The sequence below is a fragment of the Contarinia nasturtii genome, unplaced genomic scaffold, assembly GCF_009176525.2.
Source record: "Contarinia nasturtii isolate CC-2019 unplaced genomic scaffold, AAFC_CNas_1.1 Cnas_scaffold_1371, whole genome shotgun sequence".
Lineage (NCBI taxonomy): Eukaryota > Metazoa > Arthropoda > Insecta > Diptera > Cecidomyiidae > Contarinia > Contarinia nasturtii.
The window spans coordinates 2,896,681-2,914,818 of NW_022198708.1; the positions used below are offsets into that span (position 1 = coordinate 2,896,681).

General features: G+C 34.0%; 1 protein-coding gene across 6 annotated transcripts in view; it reads left to right on the forward strand.

Annotated features, from left to right (window-relative positions):
- Positions 1-9,775: 9,775 nt before the first annotated feature.
- The window catches only part of LOC116345680 (heterogeneous nuclear ribonucleoprotein R), a 36,196-nt gene continuing 27,833 nt past the window's right edge, over positions 9,776-18,138 (forward strand). For 2 of the 6 annotated variants that reach the window (XM_031775277.1, XM_031775276.1), the window contains exon 1: positions 10,273-11,747. The gene's annotated coding sequence lies outside the window, so the exon portion shown is untranslated. The other 4 variants (XM_031775266.1, XM_031775275.1, XM_031775278.1 and 1 more) reach the window with 4 other exon arrangements.

An 18,138-nucleotide genomic window follows, 5' to 3' on the forward strand; every position in this document is an offset into this window, starting at 1 on the left:
AATATATTAACAACGCAACAACAATAAACAGACACACAGAAAGCGACAGAACATATATGTACAAGTAAATGAATAAAAAAAAAACCACACGCTGACACGAACGTAAGCAATATTTATTTTAATAACGCCGAAAAACACACGCATACGCTTCTTATTCGTTTTCTCTTTCATTCGGGTGTCGGTGTTTCGTTTACTCGTACGTATGATTCGCGTATGGACGACGTGTTTTATTCGGTTTTTTTATAAAACGAATGGATTGAGTGTGTTTGTATACACGAATGCACGGTGTTTATGTATTAAAACATTTCACATGTGCATGATATTTAATCGTATACACACACCGACATTGGTCAGACGCCACAACTATACCGACATGAAATGAAAATGAACCCAAGCGATACGCATTGCGATGAACAATGTACAACAGCATATATATGCTATTCACATTTTTTTGTGTGCCTCTCATGCATGGAGCACAATGTATGTGTGAATGTGAGTCAACACTCATCGACGCGAATGAATTTGATAAAGAGTAACGATAGAATAGACGTTAATATGTTATACTTTAGTATGCCCGAATCGAATTGGTATCTTCGTTTTGATATTGATTCGATTTCTAACAATTGACTGCATTTTGTGATTGTAAGCAACATTTGTTGCTTTAGATTGTTTGGGTTTGGGTTTGGGTTTGCTAAAGCATTTCAAAATGCACATTTGATACACCATATTAACTGTCATTGGACTTTGATTGCATTCTGTTTGTTGGCCCAAAAATAAAATCTATGTCTATGTCATTTTTAACAATTGCTAAATGATTTTATAGCACTCTTCAGTCTTCATAGACAATAAATGTGAAAAGTATAAGGAAGAAGGTGAACGAGAAAAAGGTTCAACCATTTGAAATTTTTACTACCTGCACTTATTGACTTATTGAATACAATAGCAGCAACAAGTGGTTTAACTGCCATTTGGTCTGCATCAATAACTTCACATTACATTATTTGCTTCTCGTTCGTAATGATGTACTGTCGATTGGTATGATTAAATTAGATTGTGTACTGGATTTTGTACTAGATATTTCACCTTTTTTTTTTTAAATATAACATGTACTAACGGCGGGAAAATGTGTGAGATGTTGATATTTCGTCACAATGACGTTATGGCAAAATAAAAAAGAAAATCAAGAATGGAAATGACAACATTTTTCGATCGAATTTAGTTGATTCGTATAACACAATTCTCTCTGTCCTTTTTTTTGTGATCGAACAATTATTATTATTGCTCAAAAATTTGAATGCAACGAAAAAAGAGAACGCAAAGCAACGATCGTACGAATTAATTTTTTTCTCTTCATCTTTGGTTTGAGTTGTTGCAAGAGCATTAATTTTTTTATACACACAAAAGCCGAATATGTCTATGCATTGAATGGACGACGCACTGAGATACAATAAATAGAACGCGTATTAAAATGCACATCCGGTGATCTGCCGTATGTATTTAAACTTCAATGTTTATCCTTTGTCCATTGTTGTGTTCTGAATATATCTCGTGTGTGTGTGTGTGTACGTTGTGTGAACAACAAGTCTTGTTGTTCGGTTTCCATTGCGTCAATATACGAATTGAAAGTTAAATCCACATTGATGTGGCATCGTATATGTATATTTGCAACAAGCGAAATTTGATTAAAACAGATATACCTTTGATGATGACATGTTTTCTTTTTCACGTTTTCGTCTCTAGGAACCATGGTACTCGGCATCAACATCATTTGCTTTCACTGTGTCGTGTCTTTTTGATCGATGTATAACGAATGGAAAATATTTTTTTTTGAGGGGGGGGCATTCTGTGTGCCGTTGTGTTCCTCATCAAAATGGAAGAAGGAATATTGCAGCGGCCACTTGAATTTATGAGATTCGCTCAAAATACAAACCAATTTGATATGAACAAAACAAAAAATTACTCAATCGTTTGCAATGTTATTTTATTCATTTGCTTTTCAGCGAAAAACGAAAAGAAATAACAACAACAACATAAAAAAAATCACACACTTTTGTTATGAATAAAATCTTAAGATTGTATAGGAAATATATGAAAAGGACGGGACTTGAATGTGATGCAGATTGTGACACCTCGCATTGCAGTTTTGATGATACTCATCCTTTTACGCATTGCAGGGAGAGTGGTGTGTTTTTGTGTTGGACGCTATATATATTTTTTAGTTTTTTTTTCTTCTCTCGTTTCATCTGTTTGTCATGAAACAGAAGAGCAACTCATTCAACAAAAGAAATCGATTTCCGCGACAGAAACATTCAACGATTCAACCGGTGTCTAGCATCTGCTAAATTCTGCGGCGATTCCGGTGTGCAAGGATTTTTTTTGTGCTCATTTCAGCATGTTTTACACAGAAAAGAGAAATAAATAAAGCAGAGAGCTGTACCGAATAAAAACAACAATTACTTTTAAAATTGTGGGAAAATGAAATTGCAATTGCATACACTAGAAATTGCATTCAAGAAAGACCAAAGGTTTATTAACGCATACGCAACGGTCAATAGCGAAATAAATATGGCTCAAAACAAAAGCATGGAAACAAGCAAATATTGAGCGTTGGAAAAAAGAAAAAATGTAAGCCAACCAACCGACAAAATCACATAAAAGTACTAAATACAAAGTCATGAATCACTCATCGGATGTCTGCTTGATTATGGAAAACATTAGAAAAAAAAAACAACACAAACACATGTGGATTTATTCGGCCAAACGGCCGTTGATCTGCGATGAAGAAAATAGCAGCCCTCCAATTTAATTTTTCACACACAAAAAATCGGGTTAGAATTGCATCTAATGTAAGACGTGTTCGACAACAATGTGTATAGTATTGCATGATGATAGTATCTTGCGTTGTTAATCTAGAAAATAAGACGCTTTCAACGGATGGACATGTCTGTTGAGCATTACTATTTCTTTTTTAAATATTACATTTTATATAATTCTGATGCATTTCGTGTGCATATGAAAGTAGAAAAAAAAACGCATTAAAATGTGCAAGATGTTAAAATGAGTGGTTATATGTTGAGCTGCAGTAAGGGATCGATTGAATGCATAGAAAATGAACACGTTGTTGTAAAAAAAATTGTGTTATTCTACGCAAAAAAGCGGGAAAATTCTCTACATATGTGTATGACAACAAAACGCATTTTTTACGGAAAATCTAATGCAAATGCAAATGCAATTGAATGCATTGCAATGCATGTGATTCGAGTGAGAGAAAAAAAAAGATTGAAAAATAAGGGTAAAAATCCGCATAACTAGTGTCATGATATTTAGTCTTTATTCTCTATCTCAACCCTTATCGCGGTTGTTGTTTTCGTTTTCATTCGTATTGCGTTCAATGTGCGCGGCAACAATGGCCAAACGGCATGTGCAGAAAGAATTCTGCTTCTGCATCGAATGAATTAAATTGTAAAATGCATTTTCTTTTAAGGAGAGCGTGAACAACGAGCCTCGCAACACCGAACCAAAGTGAACTGCTGCTGTTGTTGCTTTACTGCAAAATAGAAATGCAGCCTTCCTTCTCATTGTATTCATAATTATGAATGCTAACATTCTCTCTCGCATGTTGATGGATGAACTAAAATGTGCCGCGTTCGCCTTTGTTTCGATCGCTAGTTGCTGCAGATTGTTTTTATTTTATCCATCACTGAACGCACATATATTTTGCTTTTGCAGAAAATAGGAAGGGTAACTTAAACGAAAAAAAAACCCAACGGACGAACGAACGAACGAAAAAAATATAATATAATAAATCGAATTTAAAACGTAAAACGCGTATTGCATATACAGCCGTTTGCTGTCCAAGAAGTATTATGCACACGGCTTGACGACTACGGAATATTTTTCTTAGTTCCAATGCGCTTATTACTTAGTTTACATCGTACGACGGTTTTGGTTGCATCATACATTATAATCTATACCGTATGGCATATATTTTTTTTGCTCTGTCGCTCTCTCTCTCTCTCTCTGTATCTCAGTCGCTTTTTTATTTCCTTGTGCCGTTGTTACACTTCAACATGCGTCGATGCACTATGGCTAGTCTGCCATCGGTTGCAGATCTATAAAGGAAAAAAAAAAACAGAACTTACACGCAAAAATGAAGAGAAAATCCAGCAATAAGAGAAAAAAGAATGAAATGAATTATAATTGAGAGTTAAGCGCTGCATGACGGAACAATGCACAATTGTTGTTTGTTCCATTAATCAGTTCCTCGACCAACTTTCGTTCGCAGTCGCGTCTGCATTTTGAATTTATAAAAAAAAAAATGCCTACATAGAGTAAATCACTGAACACAAAAGTGCATTCATTTAGCTAATCTTATGCACGCAACTTGTTTTGGTCATTGACATCGGAAATACATATAATATGAATATCTATTGTTGAAGGGAAAAAGAAATTCGTTGAATATCTTTTGAAGATGTCAATTTGAAAATTGCATTTACGGCGCTCTATCTCTCTCTCTCTTTCTCTCTCTCTCTCTAGCTCTTCCATCATTTGAAAGTTCTCTTGCACTCGCCAATTGCAGTAACAGCAAACAAAATTTTCCATTGAAGTTTACTTTGGTATTATGTCGAACGATGGTGCATTTCGCACAATTTGGCCGTTATATTTTACACGGTTTTTTACATGCTATTGTTAATTGATTTTGGTATTTATATTTCAATTGGCAAATTCGACATTTTCATCACGAATATGACATCATTCCATTCGAATATTTCGGATAAGTTTTCTTCAATTAGCTTATTCTAATTTAAATCTTTAAACATTCAACCAATTCAGGAGGATCGAATAAATGCGCAAGTATTCACTTGCCAAACCCGAAAAAAAAATTCATTTTAACAGATGTAAGCTCACCCGACGAAAAGCAACAAAAAAAAACTAACACTCACATTGTGAGTCTCACAATGTGCTTCAACTTGTGAACCTTTTACTCACCACCGTTTCTTTTCTTGCTCCTGTTTTTTTTCCTGCGTTTTTGTTTAGTCAATGTTTTTTTTTATCGTCACCGTAATAAAATGCAACTGGTTTTTGCTGAAAATATATTGTCCGTCTATATTTATCCAATTGCAATTGAACGAAAACCATATTGTAATTTTGATTCAAAATTTGACTTTGTTCGACGATTTTTTGGTTGGAAACGAATCATTCAATCTACAGCATTTTTATGAAAAATGTGTTCATAGGTATATTCTAAAATGTTATGTATGCCTTGATATGCCCTGCTTCGTTCAGTTAGATGTTCAATGTATTCCTACAATTTTGAGGTGGACATGGAAAAAAATCCCCAAAACCAAACAACATCAACCCTTGCAAATGTGTAAAAATCTGTATAAAAATAATGAAATAACAGATGATGATACAGCTCACCAAAAATGCCTGCATTAAAAAAGGATGTTTTTTTTTCTTCTTTTCGTTCTGCATTGTACGACATTGTACATCGAATCTGTGGGAATTAAAACTGGATATTTTGATTAAAGCGATTTTCCCGTATACGCGTTGTTGTCGACTCTGAATTCCTTGCACATTTTGCATTGACATGAGGATGAAATACAACGAATAAAAAAAAACACCGAAAGATGAATTCTACGGCCAAAGAACGAAAATAAAAAGATGAGAGAAAAGTTCAAAGACAAAAAGAAAACAAAACAAGACGAAAGGTACATTTATTCATCATCATATATATCGACAATATAATATACATAGATCTACATAAACACATCGGGTTCGGCCATTCAACATATTTAGCGCAGTGAATATTCGCAAAAAGCCAGCAAAGAGTTAAATGGCCGAATCGTGCAAAAGATAGAGACGAAGGGATCAACGGACAAAAAAATACATGTGAAAATGGCAATGGACGGCTCGTAAAATGGAGAAGAGCAGAAATGAAATGAACAAAAAAAATACACACACACAAATCCACATATGATGAAGGATTCAAGAGAAAGGAAACAAACCAAACACTTTGTAAGTAACTTTGTAAGTTGGCTCAAACTGCGCGCGCACGCACATACACATTTCTTGTAAGTTAAGTTTTTCGATTTTCACTGTTGCACACGAAAAGGGTGCGCGTCCTATTGTTTGGTCTATCTTGGACCACAGCAATAGTTGTGCGCATCTTGGATGGATTTTTTTTTTGCATTTGTTCATCTGGTTGCATGACAAAATTCGGAATATGCATGAATAAAGATCATCATCCGATTCGAATGTTTTTTTGGAATCATCTGGCGTACCGAGTGTATTATTACTGGCTTTATAATACACATTGAAATGTTTATTGATTTTGCTAACGGTCATTTCTGCGCTTTATTTATCGATTGTGAAATTTGAACGGGTTTTAATGTTACAGACCAATAAACATGATTTTTGAATGCATACAATGTTTGTCATTTGTAAATATTTAGAGAGCAATAATGTTTATATTCAATAAATTGTCGATTTTTATTAACAATGCAATGCATTTGATTCGGTCGGTTCAGCTTCGTTGGCTATGGTGATACTGATGCATAATAAAATATGGAATAATATTAATGTTCAGGCAGCGATGTAGTTGTAGATACAAAAAAAAAGTCTCACCGAAATTATTTGCTTGTCAAACTTGTCGCTTGATAGAAATTCTATTCTTGGCTGCTTCAGCAAGCAAAGACTATCATTATTTCTTTTGCCTCTTTCATATGAACTTTAAATAACATGAAACTTGATTAGGAAGTTCCGCTTCACAAAAGAAAGGATATTGTAAAAATGAAGCGCCAAAATATCGACCGACTTGAAGCCACATCGTCACAACAGTGTTAAAATGTTCAAACGATGAGACTCTTGCTAAAATAACACGTTCCATTTGCTTCACATGCACAAATTCATTCAGTCCAAAGAAGAAAAAAAATTAAAGCAAAGAAAAAAATAAATCACTGTAATAATAATATTCTAATATTGACGTTCAGACATGTGATCGTCACCGTCACAAAGTAGCTTAAAAACGATATTTTTTTAGAAATTTTTAAAAAAAAACGACGGTAAGATTCCTGTGGCGGCGATTTAAAGGGATGAAAAGAGTTGATTTAAAATGACCGTATTTAAATGAAAATGACTCTCTGAATACGGTGGAACAAGAAAAAAAACGTGAGAGAAGAGAAAAAAAATGTGCTTTAAAACTTTAACTATTTTAACTATTGTGAAAAAAAGAGTTACTAACACAAATGTGGAAACCTGTCTAAAGCTGTCAAGCAAATACTATTCGATACAATTGCGTATTATACCATAATTTTGCCGGTTTCATTCGGTCAAAACGAGCATCCACCTTTTTATGTTTTTTAACATTTTACAACTCAAAATTATGAAGCAAAAAAAAAGTAATCATTTTATTCACCCCTTTGTGATGCAATGCAATGGACTATGGGGTACTTTACTATCTTAGTCCGAGACTATTTTCCTCATCTGTTCTCTGCATCTTTCTTCGGTCATTGTTTGTCTCTCTAAATCTGGTTTGTTGGATTTTGATTTAGGGAAGAAGAAAAAAAAAACATTAAATGATTCAAAAAACGAAAAAATAACAAACTCGAACACGAATACATGCTCTAGAAATATTTCGGCTCTTCTTTTGGTCGATTATGATCCGATTCAATTATATAGAGAACTCATTAATTTTTAGATTAAAACACATGTTTGATATAATATATTACATTGGGGAAAAGAAATCAGTTATTATAAATCTTATATTTGCTGCAATACAGCAATCAAACTATGATTAGCGGATTAATTTGCTAGAAAATTTGTAAATAAAATGTATTTCTGCTTCAGAAAGCATAATCGTTTTTTTTTTTTCATTTTCAGTGATTGCAATTTCCGTATGATTCTTTTAATTTTGCGATTCAAACGGTTACGGTCAAAAAAGATACATGAATCGATAGATAGAGAGAGAGACCAAGAAGTGATAGAGACACGATTGAAAGGACTAAGATCAGCGGTAAAAAAACGAATTTTTTTTTATCCATTTATAGTTGTCCACGAAAAATGTGTCTGAGAAGCATTTAAGCGCATATGGCAAATAAAATGCGAGCCAACAAGAAGACAAATTGTATTTACGTATATCTTAATATGTATAATAAAAAGCCCCTTGTATGATATATCATGAATGCGTGCATTTTGAATTAGAACGAAAGAAAGAGAGATGAAGAACATTTCAAGAGAAGTCTTACGAAAGACACGTTTGCTATCATGAGACAAGCTGAAAGCATGCAAAAATGCTATAGGTGTAAGAATTCGTATATGAACATTGGTGCGATTTGCATGATGAGACGAGAAAAGTGGTAGCACATAATTTAGTGAATACAATGGGGTTCTCGACTCAAACAACAACAACAAAATATATTGTAGTACCAAATCCATCATCCATTTCTCGTTGCAAAAATATACATGTGAGTGGCATGCACACAAACAAACATAACATACACATTGCTGAACATTTGGCTGCCGACGAATAAAATTTTATAGGTCTTCTCTCTATCGAGTTGCGATTGTGCACTCATAATACTCGAATCAAATATGTGAAAAGTTATCATAATGAGACATGCAAGACACACATATATGTATATATATATTTGTATGCACTTAATAAACGAATCGGCTAAATAAATTGCATCGAATAAGCGAGAGAGATAGAGATAAGGTTTGTGTGTGCTTATGTTTGTTAAAGAATGAGACAATGCTCTCCGTCACATTTGAAAAGTTATTCATTTTAAACAAATAAATGCTAACTACTATGATACTTAATTTTTCAATTGAAGAATCGAGAAAAAGTTGTTGGAAAAATCATATCGGATCGATGATTATCCGATAATGGAGCATAAATAGAAACCCGATCTCCTTTCAACAGCCAGTATTAATTGACCCATTGTAAATGATAATAATCGTCTCAAAAACAACGCCTCCACACTTTTGTAAGCTCCATTCTCATTAATGATCGATGGCGAAAAAAAAAAAACAAAATCAGAAACAAAACAATTTAGAATACATTTATCCAGCGGATAGAAATTTATCGGCGGCTCCATAAACATTTGCCGCTCACACATTTAATTACAACGATCGTCAAATTCGTGTGAATGCACTCGATAAGCGAACATGTTTTTCTACACATTAAAAATAGACTGTGTTATCGCATGGAATTGTCAAAGAAATCTGCCAAAAAAAATCTTATTTATTTTGAAAATGAGCTTTTAAATCGTATTTTTTCTATTTATATTTGAAATCGCCATTTCAAGAAAACTGAAATCAAATGATATTTTATCAATTTTGTGGCTTTTGGATTTTCATTTTTGGGGAAAAATTGTTGAATATTAAAAAAGGCGAAAAAAGAATTGTGCAAAAGTCTTCTCTCGCTCTGGCTTTGTTGTTCTTTTTTAACCGCATACGCGCCTATTAGACTCGATCCACGTATACAAACGCATCGGCTGTAAATGTTCCATGATTCAGTTTTGATGAAATGCAAACGTGTATGTATAGAATGTACATATATATGCGGCAAATGGTGTTGTGATGATGATGATGAGAACGATTCGAATATAGCGCTCGTTGTTGGGATAAGAAGGAGAGGAAAAGCGACAGTCTTGTTGTGTTTTTCTTTGTCATGCACATATCGCAATACTTAGGCGGAATATGTGTCTGTGAGAATGTATTTTGCACAGAGCAGTCAACGGGTATGGGTCGCGGTCTATTTCGTTGAAGCAATATTGTTGCACTAGTAAAGTTGAGCGCGGACGATTAAGAGCTACTGCAAATCGCCGCCGTCTTCAAAAAATAAGCAGTATAATTTTAGAATCTTTTTAGCACACACAAAATTTTTTTACAAGCAACACCAAGTTTTGATCGAAAAACGATACTACAATATATACACACAAATTTGTATTTCCACAAGAATCGATATTATAATAAAACGGAAAAAAAATAAACTAAATATATATTCGACACGACGACGATCATCATAATTTATATTATATTGCAAATATATTTTCAACAAGAGAGATCCAGATTTAAAAAAGAAAAAAATACAAGAGTCCACAAACGAGAAGAATTTAAGAGAAAAAAAGGATTAACAAAGCGTGTGAACACCAAACATATTTTAGTGACATTATTATAATTATTATTTTGTTCATTTCTAAATGAATTCAATTGTGCAAAACAGTCTTGTGAATGATGCAAACACGAAACGTAATATTTTTAATACTTAAAAGTTCAAATGGAATAGTTCAATTTCTTTTTTTCGTTCCTAAGTTTAAATTACAATTTTTTTTTATTTTAAATATTCGAGTTTGATTTGAATCAAGTTTTTTTTAGTTTACAATTGTATACAATAAGTAGACTGAGGCTAAGAAATCGCTTAGAGTTCAAACGTAAAAAACCAGGCCGCCAATCTAATGTTGTTCATATCTTTATTTCAATTCGCGGACAATTTTTATGTGAATCATTAACAAATTATATAATTATTTTACTGCATCTTAAGTGCGATCGAATTGAAAGAGAGGTAAAAAAAATAATAAGAAGAAGACAGAACGAAAGACATATAATAAAACAAAGGACAAATGCTTACCGTGAAACTATAATAAAACATTGTGATCTGGTGGAATAAAATATACTTTACCGATTTAAGTGCTTTCCTAATCCGTGTTACTAATCTTTACCGCTTACATACGTAATTGCATTTGTGTTTCGGTTCGGTATTTTTTACGTTTTGGTGTACGAAGCAAATGAAATATTCTTCGTTCGGAAATATGTGCATATAGTATCTATACAATCGTAGAGAAAGAGAAATCGGAACTGAAAAGTGTGAAAGATAGATCCGGCAGACAGACGGAAATAACAACAAGAACAAAAAAAGATCATACGAACTGAACACACATATAATATATATGAAAGAAGAAAAAGAAAAAAAACTCAGTTACCGCATCGGACAATGAAATTATGGTGCAAAAATAATGAATGAATAAAAACGTCAAAAAAAAAAGAAGATATTCGATGGAAATTGAGAGATGAGACCAAAAAAGCGGTCAGTGGATAATAGAGGAAAAATTAAAATTAAAAAAAAGGAAAAGAGTTGTTAAGGGTCGCGAGAACTGCATACAAGTCGAAAATCCGTCCTACTACAAAGCTACAACCGCCAAATGCCATCCGAAATTACAGAAAACATAACATTACGTTCGGGATCAACGAATGGGGAAATAGTATTATCGTTAAATTACAGATAAAACAAACAAACACGCGAAATTTTATAAACCGTACGAAACTTAAAAAGTCTCGCGCCGAAGCTTTTTTTTTTGTTATTATTTGGTTGTACTTTGAATTTAATGACTGCAGCATAGTGAAACTAGTACAAACGGAAACCATTCATATAGAGACTGTTGTGAAGAGTCATTCATTCTGGTTGGTCTTTTTTTTATTTCATCTCTCCTTCTCGTAAACCTTCAATTCAGTTGCGCAGTCTGAAATCATTGGAAAAGCACAACTATTCGCGCCACTACCGAAAACTACAGTTTCGTTAGCGCTTATGTATCGCTATAAAAACGATACAACCGTGGAGTGAATACAACACATAAATAGACAAGTGAACAAACTCACACACGCTTCACAACGTGAAAATAAGGCAACATCGTCGGATCGTCAAAATTAATACATTTAGGCTCAAGCTGAAAGCAATATAACATTAGGTAGGTCATTGAATACATTGCAATTACATTATATATTTTGTCTATTTATTTGAAATCACATCGATTCGAAATGGCCATGATGTGTGGAACCACATTTGAGACTTCCCAATACTGCATCATACCGAATTATCATTAAAATACACGCATAATAATAGAACAAAAGAATCCAACAAAAAATAATAATAATACATCTATATATAAGTAAATAATTGAAGGAAAGAAAAAAGAATAATAATGGAAAGATATAATGAAATAGTATTAATAAATGAGTAAATGGTTTTTGGTGAGCGCATCATGTCTGGACTTCTACCATGGCAACCAGACGGTTGCTTAATTTCAAAGTAATTTTTGTTCCGGCACTCGATTTGAATCCACAGAAACTGTCTTGCATTTTTTCCTCTTTCTCTCTCTCTCTCTCTCTCTCTCTCTCTCTCTGTCTCTCTCTCTTACACTCTCTGTATTCTGGCAAGCAGAAGCAGTGAAACGTACAGCTTTTCGATCTTTCGATCCAGCCGCTTGCAATTCATTCGAGGGGAGCTGAGTGTGAATGTGTTGCTGTCGCTGTTGATGTATATGCATTTATCTATATACATACGTTTTTATGTGCATGATGATTCTTTGCACGGATACGCTCTCTCATACTGTCTGAATTGGTGTGCATTTTTTGTTATTATTCGTTGTGATAGTAAATCAGAGATAAAGTCAGAAATAAAAACATTGTATCATAAGAAATGTTATTCTAAAAAACGATAGAAAAAAAAATACATTTTTGTCCGGTATTATCGAAGTGTACTTCAAGCGACACAATTAACCTTTACTAGTCAGTAATCACATTTCATTCGATGCATATGAATTTATTTGAGTTGCATTGTTGTATGTTGGCAATTGCTGTTGTTGTTTTATGCGTGTATTTGCTGCTGTGATGGGTAAATAAGCGAAGATGCTTTATATTGCAAGTAAATCTTAAAATTCATGAATTGTCTGTATCGAAATTCAATTTCAATCCATTAAAATGGAAACATATACACAATGCATACATACATTCAGACATTTACACAATCGCATTCGTTCTCTCTTTCGCGAACGATCGCGATGAATATAAAGCAACAAAGAAATGTATAACCATACTTTGCGCATTTTATAGCATTCATCGGGGCTTATGTTTGTATGAAAGCCGTCTTCATCGTCGCATGAATAAATCTTTTTATATGTATGAGCGTTCACATCGTATTCAATAACGGTGTATGCGGTACAGTCGGATACTGAATGTAAATATGCAGCACATACACAGCACCGAAAACAAAGGCTTTGGTCATCCCGAAAAGTTCAACTATTCCACAACAATTTGTCTAAACTTCGAACAAATGTCGGATGCTGATGATGCTGATGGTTGTGGCAACAAAGACAACCATGCAATCCGATAAATAAAACCGAATCGAGTATAGCGTCAACGGTTGTGAAATGTCTCAAGCGATGTCATACTTGAGTTGGATTTATTCATCTCTTTTTTGCGTTGAGGTACATGGAAACAGGACATGAATATGTGGTACAGCACAACACAACCATCAAAAATTAATTCGTGTTAATATAATTTCTGCAATCTTTAATGGTCAATCACAATTAATATAATTTCTCAAACAAAGAAATTACATGGTCGGTTGCGTCAAGCACACGCAGCAATATTAGTTGAAAATAATCAGCCACTTATAGATTTTTCGTTTGGATTTCAAGTCGACTTCAAAACTTCGGTCGCATTGACTGCGTTTTATTTGACGGCTTCTGCTGCCGATGTCTTCCCTCTAAAGCTGTGCTTGTATTACTCAGATAATAAAACAGAAGATCTACAACTTAATGAGGATAGGGTAAAAAATTTGTTATTAAGACCGAGCAACTCGATCGACTCCAAATTTAAACGATGAGTTATATTTTTCGCTCTTTCTATTTTTGGCATTATATTACAGTCGATTTTTCTCTATCTATTCTACTTTGAAACAATTTTGACGCTGGCTCTTGTCTGGCAAATATTTAGCGATTTAAAGACAAGATCTTTAACATACATGCAAACATAATACAGTCACACGGAGAGCGAGACATTCGCTCGCCAAGAAATGTTTAGACAAAGGAAGAGATAAAGAAAGAATGAGAGAGAGAGAGAGAAAGAGAGAATAAGAAAAAATAAAGAATGAAATTTAATTTTAGATTTGTTGACCTATTATGGCTGACATCATATCATCGACATTAACTGCACACAAAATATGTTTTGATATCGCTGTAATTTGCATTGATTGACACATACCTGTTGTGTATGTGTCGCTTCGCATTTTTGTTTTTTGAACGTTTGCCATTGTTGTTGTTGTTGTTGCTATGATTGTTGATAGCATTGGTGGTGTTGCTGTCGTTACTTGGTTGTGGGTTTTCAATAGAAAATGCTCATTGTTTGATAGCGTTCGATGATTGCCAAAATGCAACATTTTGATTGCGATATGTTCAGTCACAGATAAGATGTTTACATTCATTGATGGTTTGCTTACCTATTTGAATTTTTTTGTTGAAATTTTTTATTCATTCTTGGCACAATTAAACAAAAAGATTCTTAGTCATCGAAGAAAGTCATTCACATGCATCTTGGTGATGCCATATATATGGCGTTTTCTCTATTTGTCAACTGGATGTTTGTTTTTGTACTTGTTCATCTTAATCGCAAGATTATCTGTTTTGTTCTAACAATTCTCTGTGTTCAAATCAATTGTGGATTCTGTTGACGCAACTGTAGCGCATTTTATTTGTTTAAATGTTGTATTTATTTTGATTGTGCATATTGTTGCTTAATTAAGCTTGAATTCTGTTTTCGAATTCAATGTGCTCCCTGTCTAATCGTGAATAGGTCAGTCGTCAGTCAAAACAATGCAAAGAAAAAGAGACAAAAGATATTTGCTACAAGCCAAAATTGACGTGCATAAACAAAAATTTCAGTTAAAAGGTGTAAACAAATGCAAATTATTGACACAGACAAAAAAAAGAGATTAAGCAAGAAAGGTAAGCGAAGAAAAATTTACCAGTTCATTTAAATGACTACGCGACATTTTCATTAAGCAAATGCTCTCAAAATTTCATGACAATTGTTTTTCATTACACATTTTATTACCGACGCATCTTTTATAATTTGGTTTCAATCTCGTTTTTCTCGTCAATAGAATCGTTGAAATTGAATTATAAAATGCATTATTATGATTATGGATCCGAACAAGCCACTATTCAAAACACTATCTCCGATTAAGATAGTTGCAAATTAAAATGCAAAAAAGAAGACAATAAAAAAACCGATCATCAAAATCAGAATAAGAACTCGATATTAAGAGATTTTGCTCTAGACCAACAACTCACTACCCGTTTATAATGATGTGAACAAAATAGGTAAATGGCGTTGAACGTTAAAATGAAATTCGCATCATCATTTCTTTGCATGACAACTTTTTTTTGCGCTTTCTGTCGTTTTTATTTGCACATTGTTGTGTATTTTTGCCCGCTATACTGTTCTATAGCACTCTGTTGTTATTTGAACACCGTGTATATTTCTTTTGGCGAGAGAAATAAACACACATCTGCATACACATGTATGGTCTTGGCTACGCTTACGAGTATGGGCAAATCGGAAACGAGTTCTGACAAATCGGGAACGAATTTTGAAGTTATATGCACGCATAGTCAATGTGCATCGAATGTATTCAAAAGCGCTATTTATTCGTATGAAATCTTTCTCTCTCTCGTTCTCTGTGTATTCAGGGCTCTTGGCGAGAAACAGAAAATCAGCATGTGCAGAATGAGAGAGTTATTTTTTTGGAGAAGAAAAACATACACATATATCATATATGTATAACAGCAAGCAAAAAGTCCAAACAACAAAGAGCCAAGCCATGAAAGAGTAAAATAATAAGGAATAAAAATAGAGGAAGAGAGCGAAAAAACAGCATATACGCCGGTTCGACAACCATCCACTATATTCTTTATATTTTTGAAGAAGAAAAAAAGTATGTTCTTTCATTCTGAAACACGGGCGTTTCGTCGTTTCGCATGTGATGCGTTTAATCTCCGATCGAATGGCTTATGGAGCGCGTTGCTTGGTAGAAACAAACGCATTCCCCTGTTTATTTCTTTATGTTGTTGGGCTAAATGACATGATTGTTTCCATCAAGTTAAAGTATTGCGGCTAAATGTATGCATTTGTATGTGTTACATATTCTTTATAAGTTTGATGTTGCTGCTACTGCTGCTGCTGTGTGGTTTTTTTCTTCTTCTCTTCGATTCGGTTTATATTAATTTCTTTGCTCCGGCTTTCGTACTGCAATTCCGTCTTTGCGTACAATTGCAATATATTGGAGAATATGCTATCATCTCTTCGTTGTATTTATTGTTCAAAGAATGTGGCACGACAGTACATCATCTTATTGCTGCGTGTCTTGAGTTACGAAAAAAAAAATTATAAAAAATAAAATGCAACAACAACAAAATACAGGCCATAAAGTATGATGTGAAGGAAGTCCCAATATTAATTCGGTCCAAGATGTCTGGCGAATTGTGCATTTGAGTTGGTGTTACAACGTTTGGGCTAATTAAAGCACCATCTAAAATGAGCATTCGAATGAAAAGAAATGGTAAATTCAGTAAATGCATCCGCATATCTAATTCACACTTTGACGCCTTTCTCTCCTTGTCCATCTTGAACTTTTTTGAAGCGCACACACCACGCTGTCCACGCTTTAATAAGTATACACTTATCGATGACTTTTTAAATTTAACGGATTGTTATGAATATATGATGATTACAACAAAATTTTGGCTCAAGATGCGAACAAAAATAAAAGAACATTACAATTTAATCGATCCAACAAAAAGTCTCCATAAAAATCGTGAACGGATTACATTTGTTAAAGTATAGCATAAGTTCCGATGAGTTGCTTTCATTTGAATTTGAAAATGTTCGTTTTTTTTTTTAAATTTTGCGAATTGAGAACAGTGAACAAATACGAGCAGAATAAAAATGAACGAAAAAAAAGTTGGTTCCAACGTTCGGTTAGGTCGTAAATCCTTTTTAATAAAAATTCATAAAATATGAGTGCGAAATGCGAAATGGAAGCATTGCCAACGGACAAGCTTAAACGGTATGCGACAAATACTGTAGGATGAATGATACAAAAAGAAGAAAATACAGCAAAAAAAACGACTGAGACAATATGCATACATATGCATAGCACTATATGAATAAAATACATAAGAACGCTCGCGCGCTATACTTGGCCGAGTGGCAGCGTGAAGTTCGCATTTGCTATAGATAGGTATAGTTATAATTATTCGCTATAGCTATAGCTTTATAGCACTGACTATATATATATGAAAGAGACGTAGACTTCATAAAGCGCACACGGACATACAAACAGAACGTGTCACACACAGAGTGAGAAAGAGAGAAATAGTGAGAGTGAGTGAATGGAAGAATGAAAGAGAGGGATAGAGAGATGAGGTGGACGCGAATCGCGAATACAGATAGGAGATGACGATTAAGAAAGGCACTGGAAGAAAGGAAAAGAAATAAAGCGACTGAACAACAACAAGAATACAGCAAAATTATGAAGAAGAGAGGAAAAAAAAACAAACACACACACGGCATATAGCAGAGCAGAACAGCAACGGCAGCGACAGCAGCGAATGTAAAATTTATGTGTGTTTTGTATTTTGCGGCAATGGCGTGTACGATGTATGCGAGAATGCGAATGCGAGTGCGAATATTTGAACCCATTGATTCAGTCCGTGTGCAAATATACATACATTTTTGGCTGGCACTCTCTCTGCTATATGCGGTTTTAATTCACATTGGAGACGACGACGACAACGGCGACGACGTCGAGTATGTGTCCGTGGCCATGCCTGTTATATTTTCTGTTTCAGTTTGTTGCAGTGGTGTTTGTGCTTCGGTTTCGGTTATTTTGCCATTGCTATCCGTTGACGCTCTCTTGCTACACACAATATATTTATTATTGTATTGTGTATATTAGACGACAGCCGCCATTACATCGGCGAAGTTTTCAGTGTGCTGTGCTATAGGCTAGGAAATTATTGCAATTATTTTTCTTTTTTTATATATATTAGCAACAACAACAAAAATAATATTATTTAAAATATGTAAGAGGTTTTCTATTGTCGCGTAAAAAAAACGACCAAACATAGAACAACAACAGAAAATTCTACGGAATATCTTTTGACAAGCGATACCATTTGAACAAGAATCACGGAATTCGCCTTGTGCATTTCGCGTTATTTTTGCCGCCGCCGTTAATCGCTGTCGTTGTTGCTGTCGCTGTTGCTTCAACTAACAAAAAACGGTACGAATCTTTAC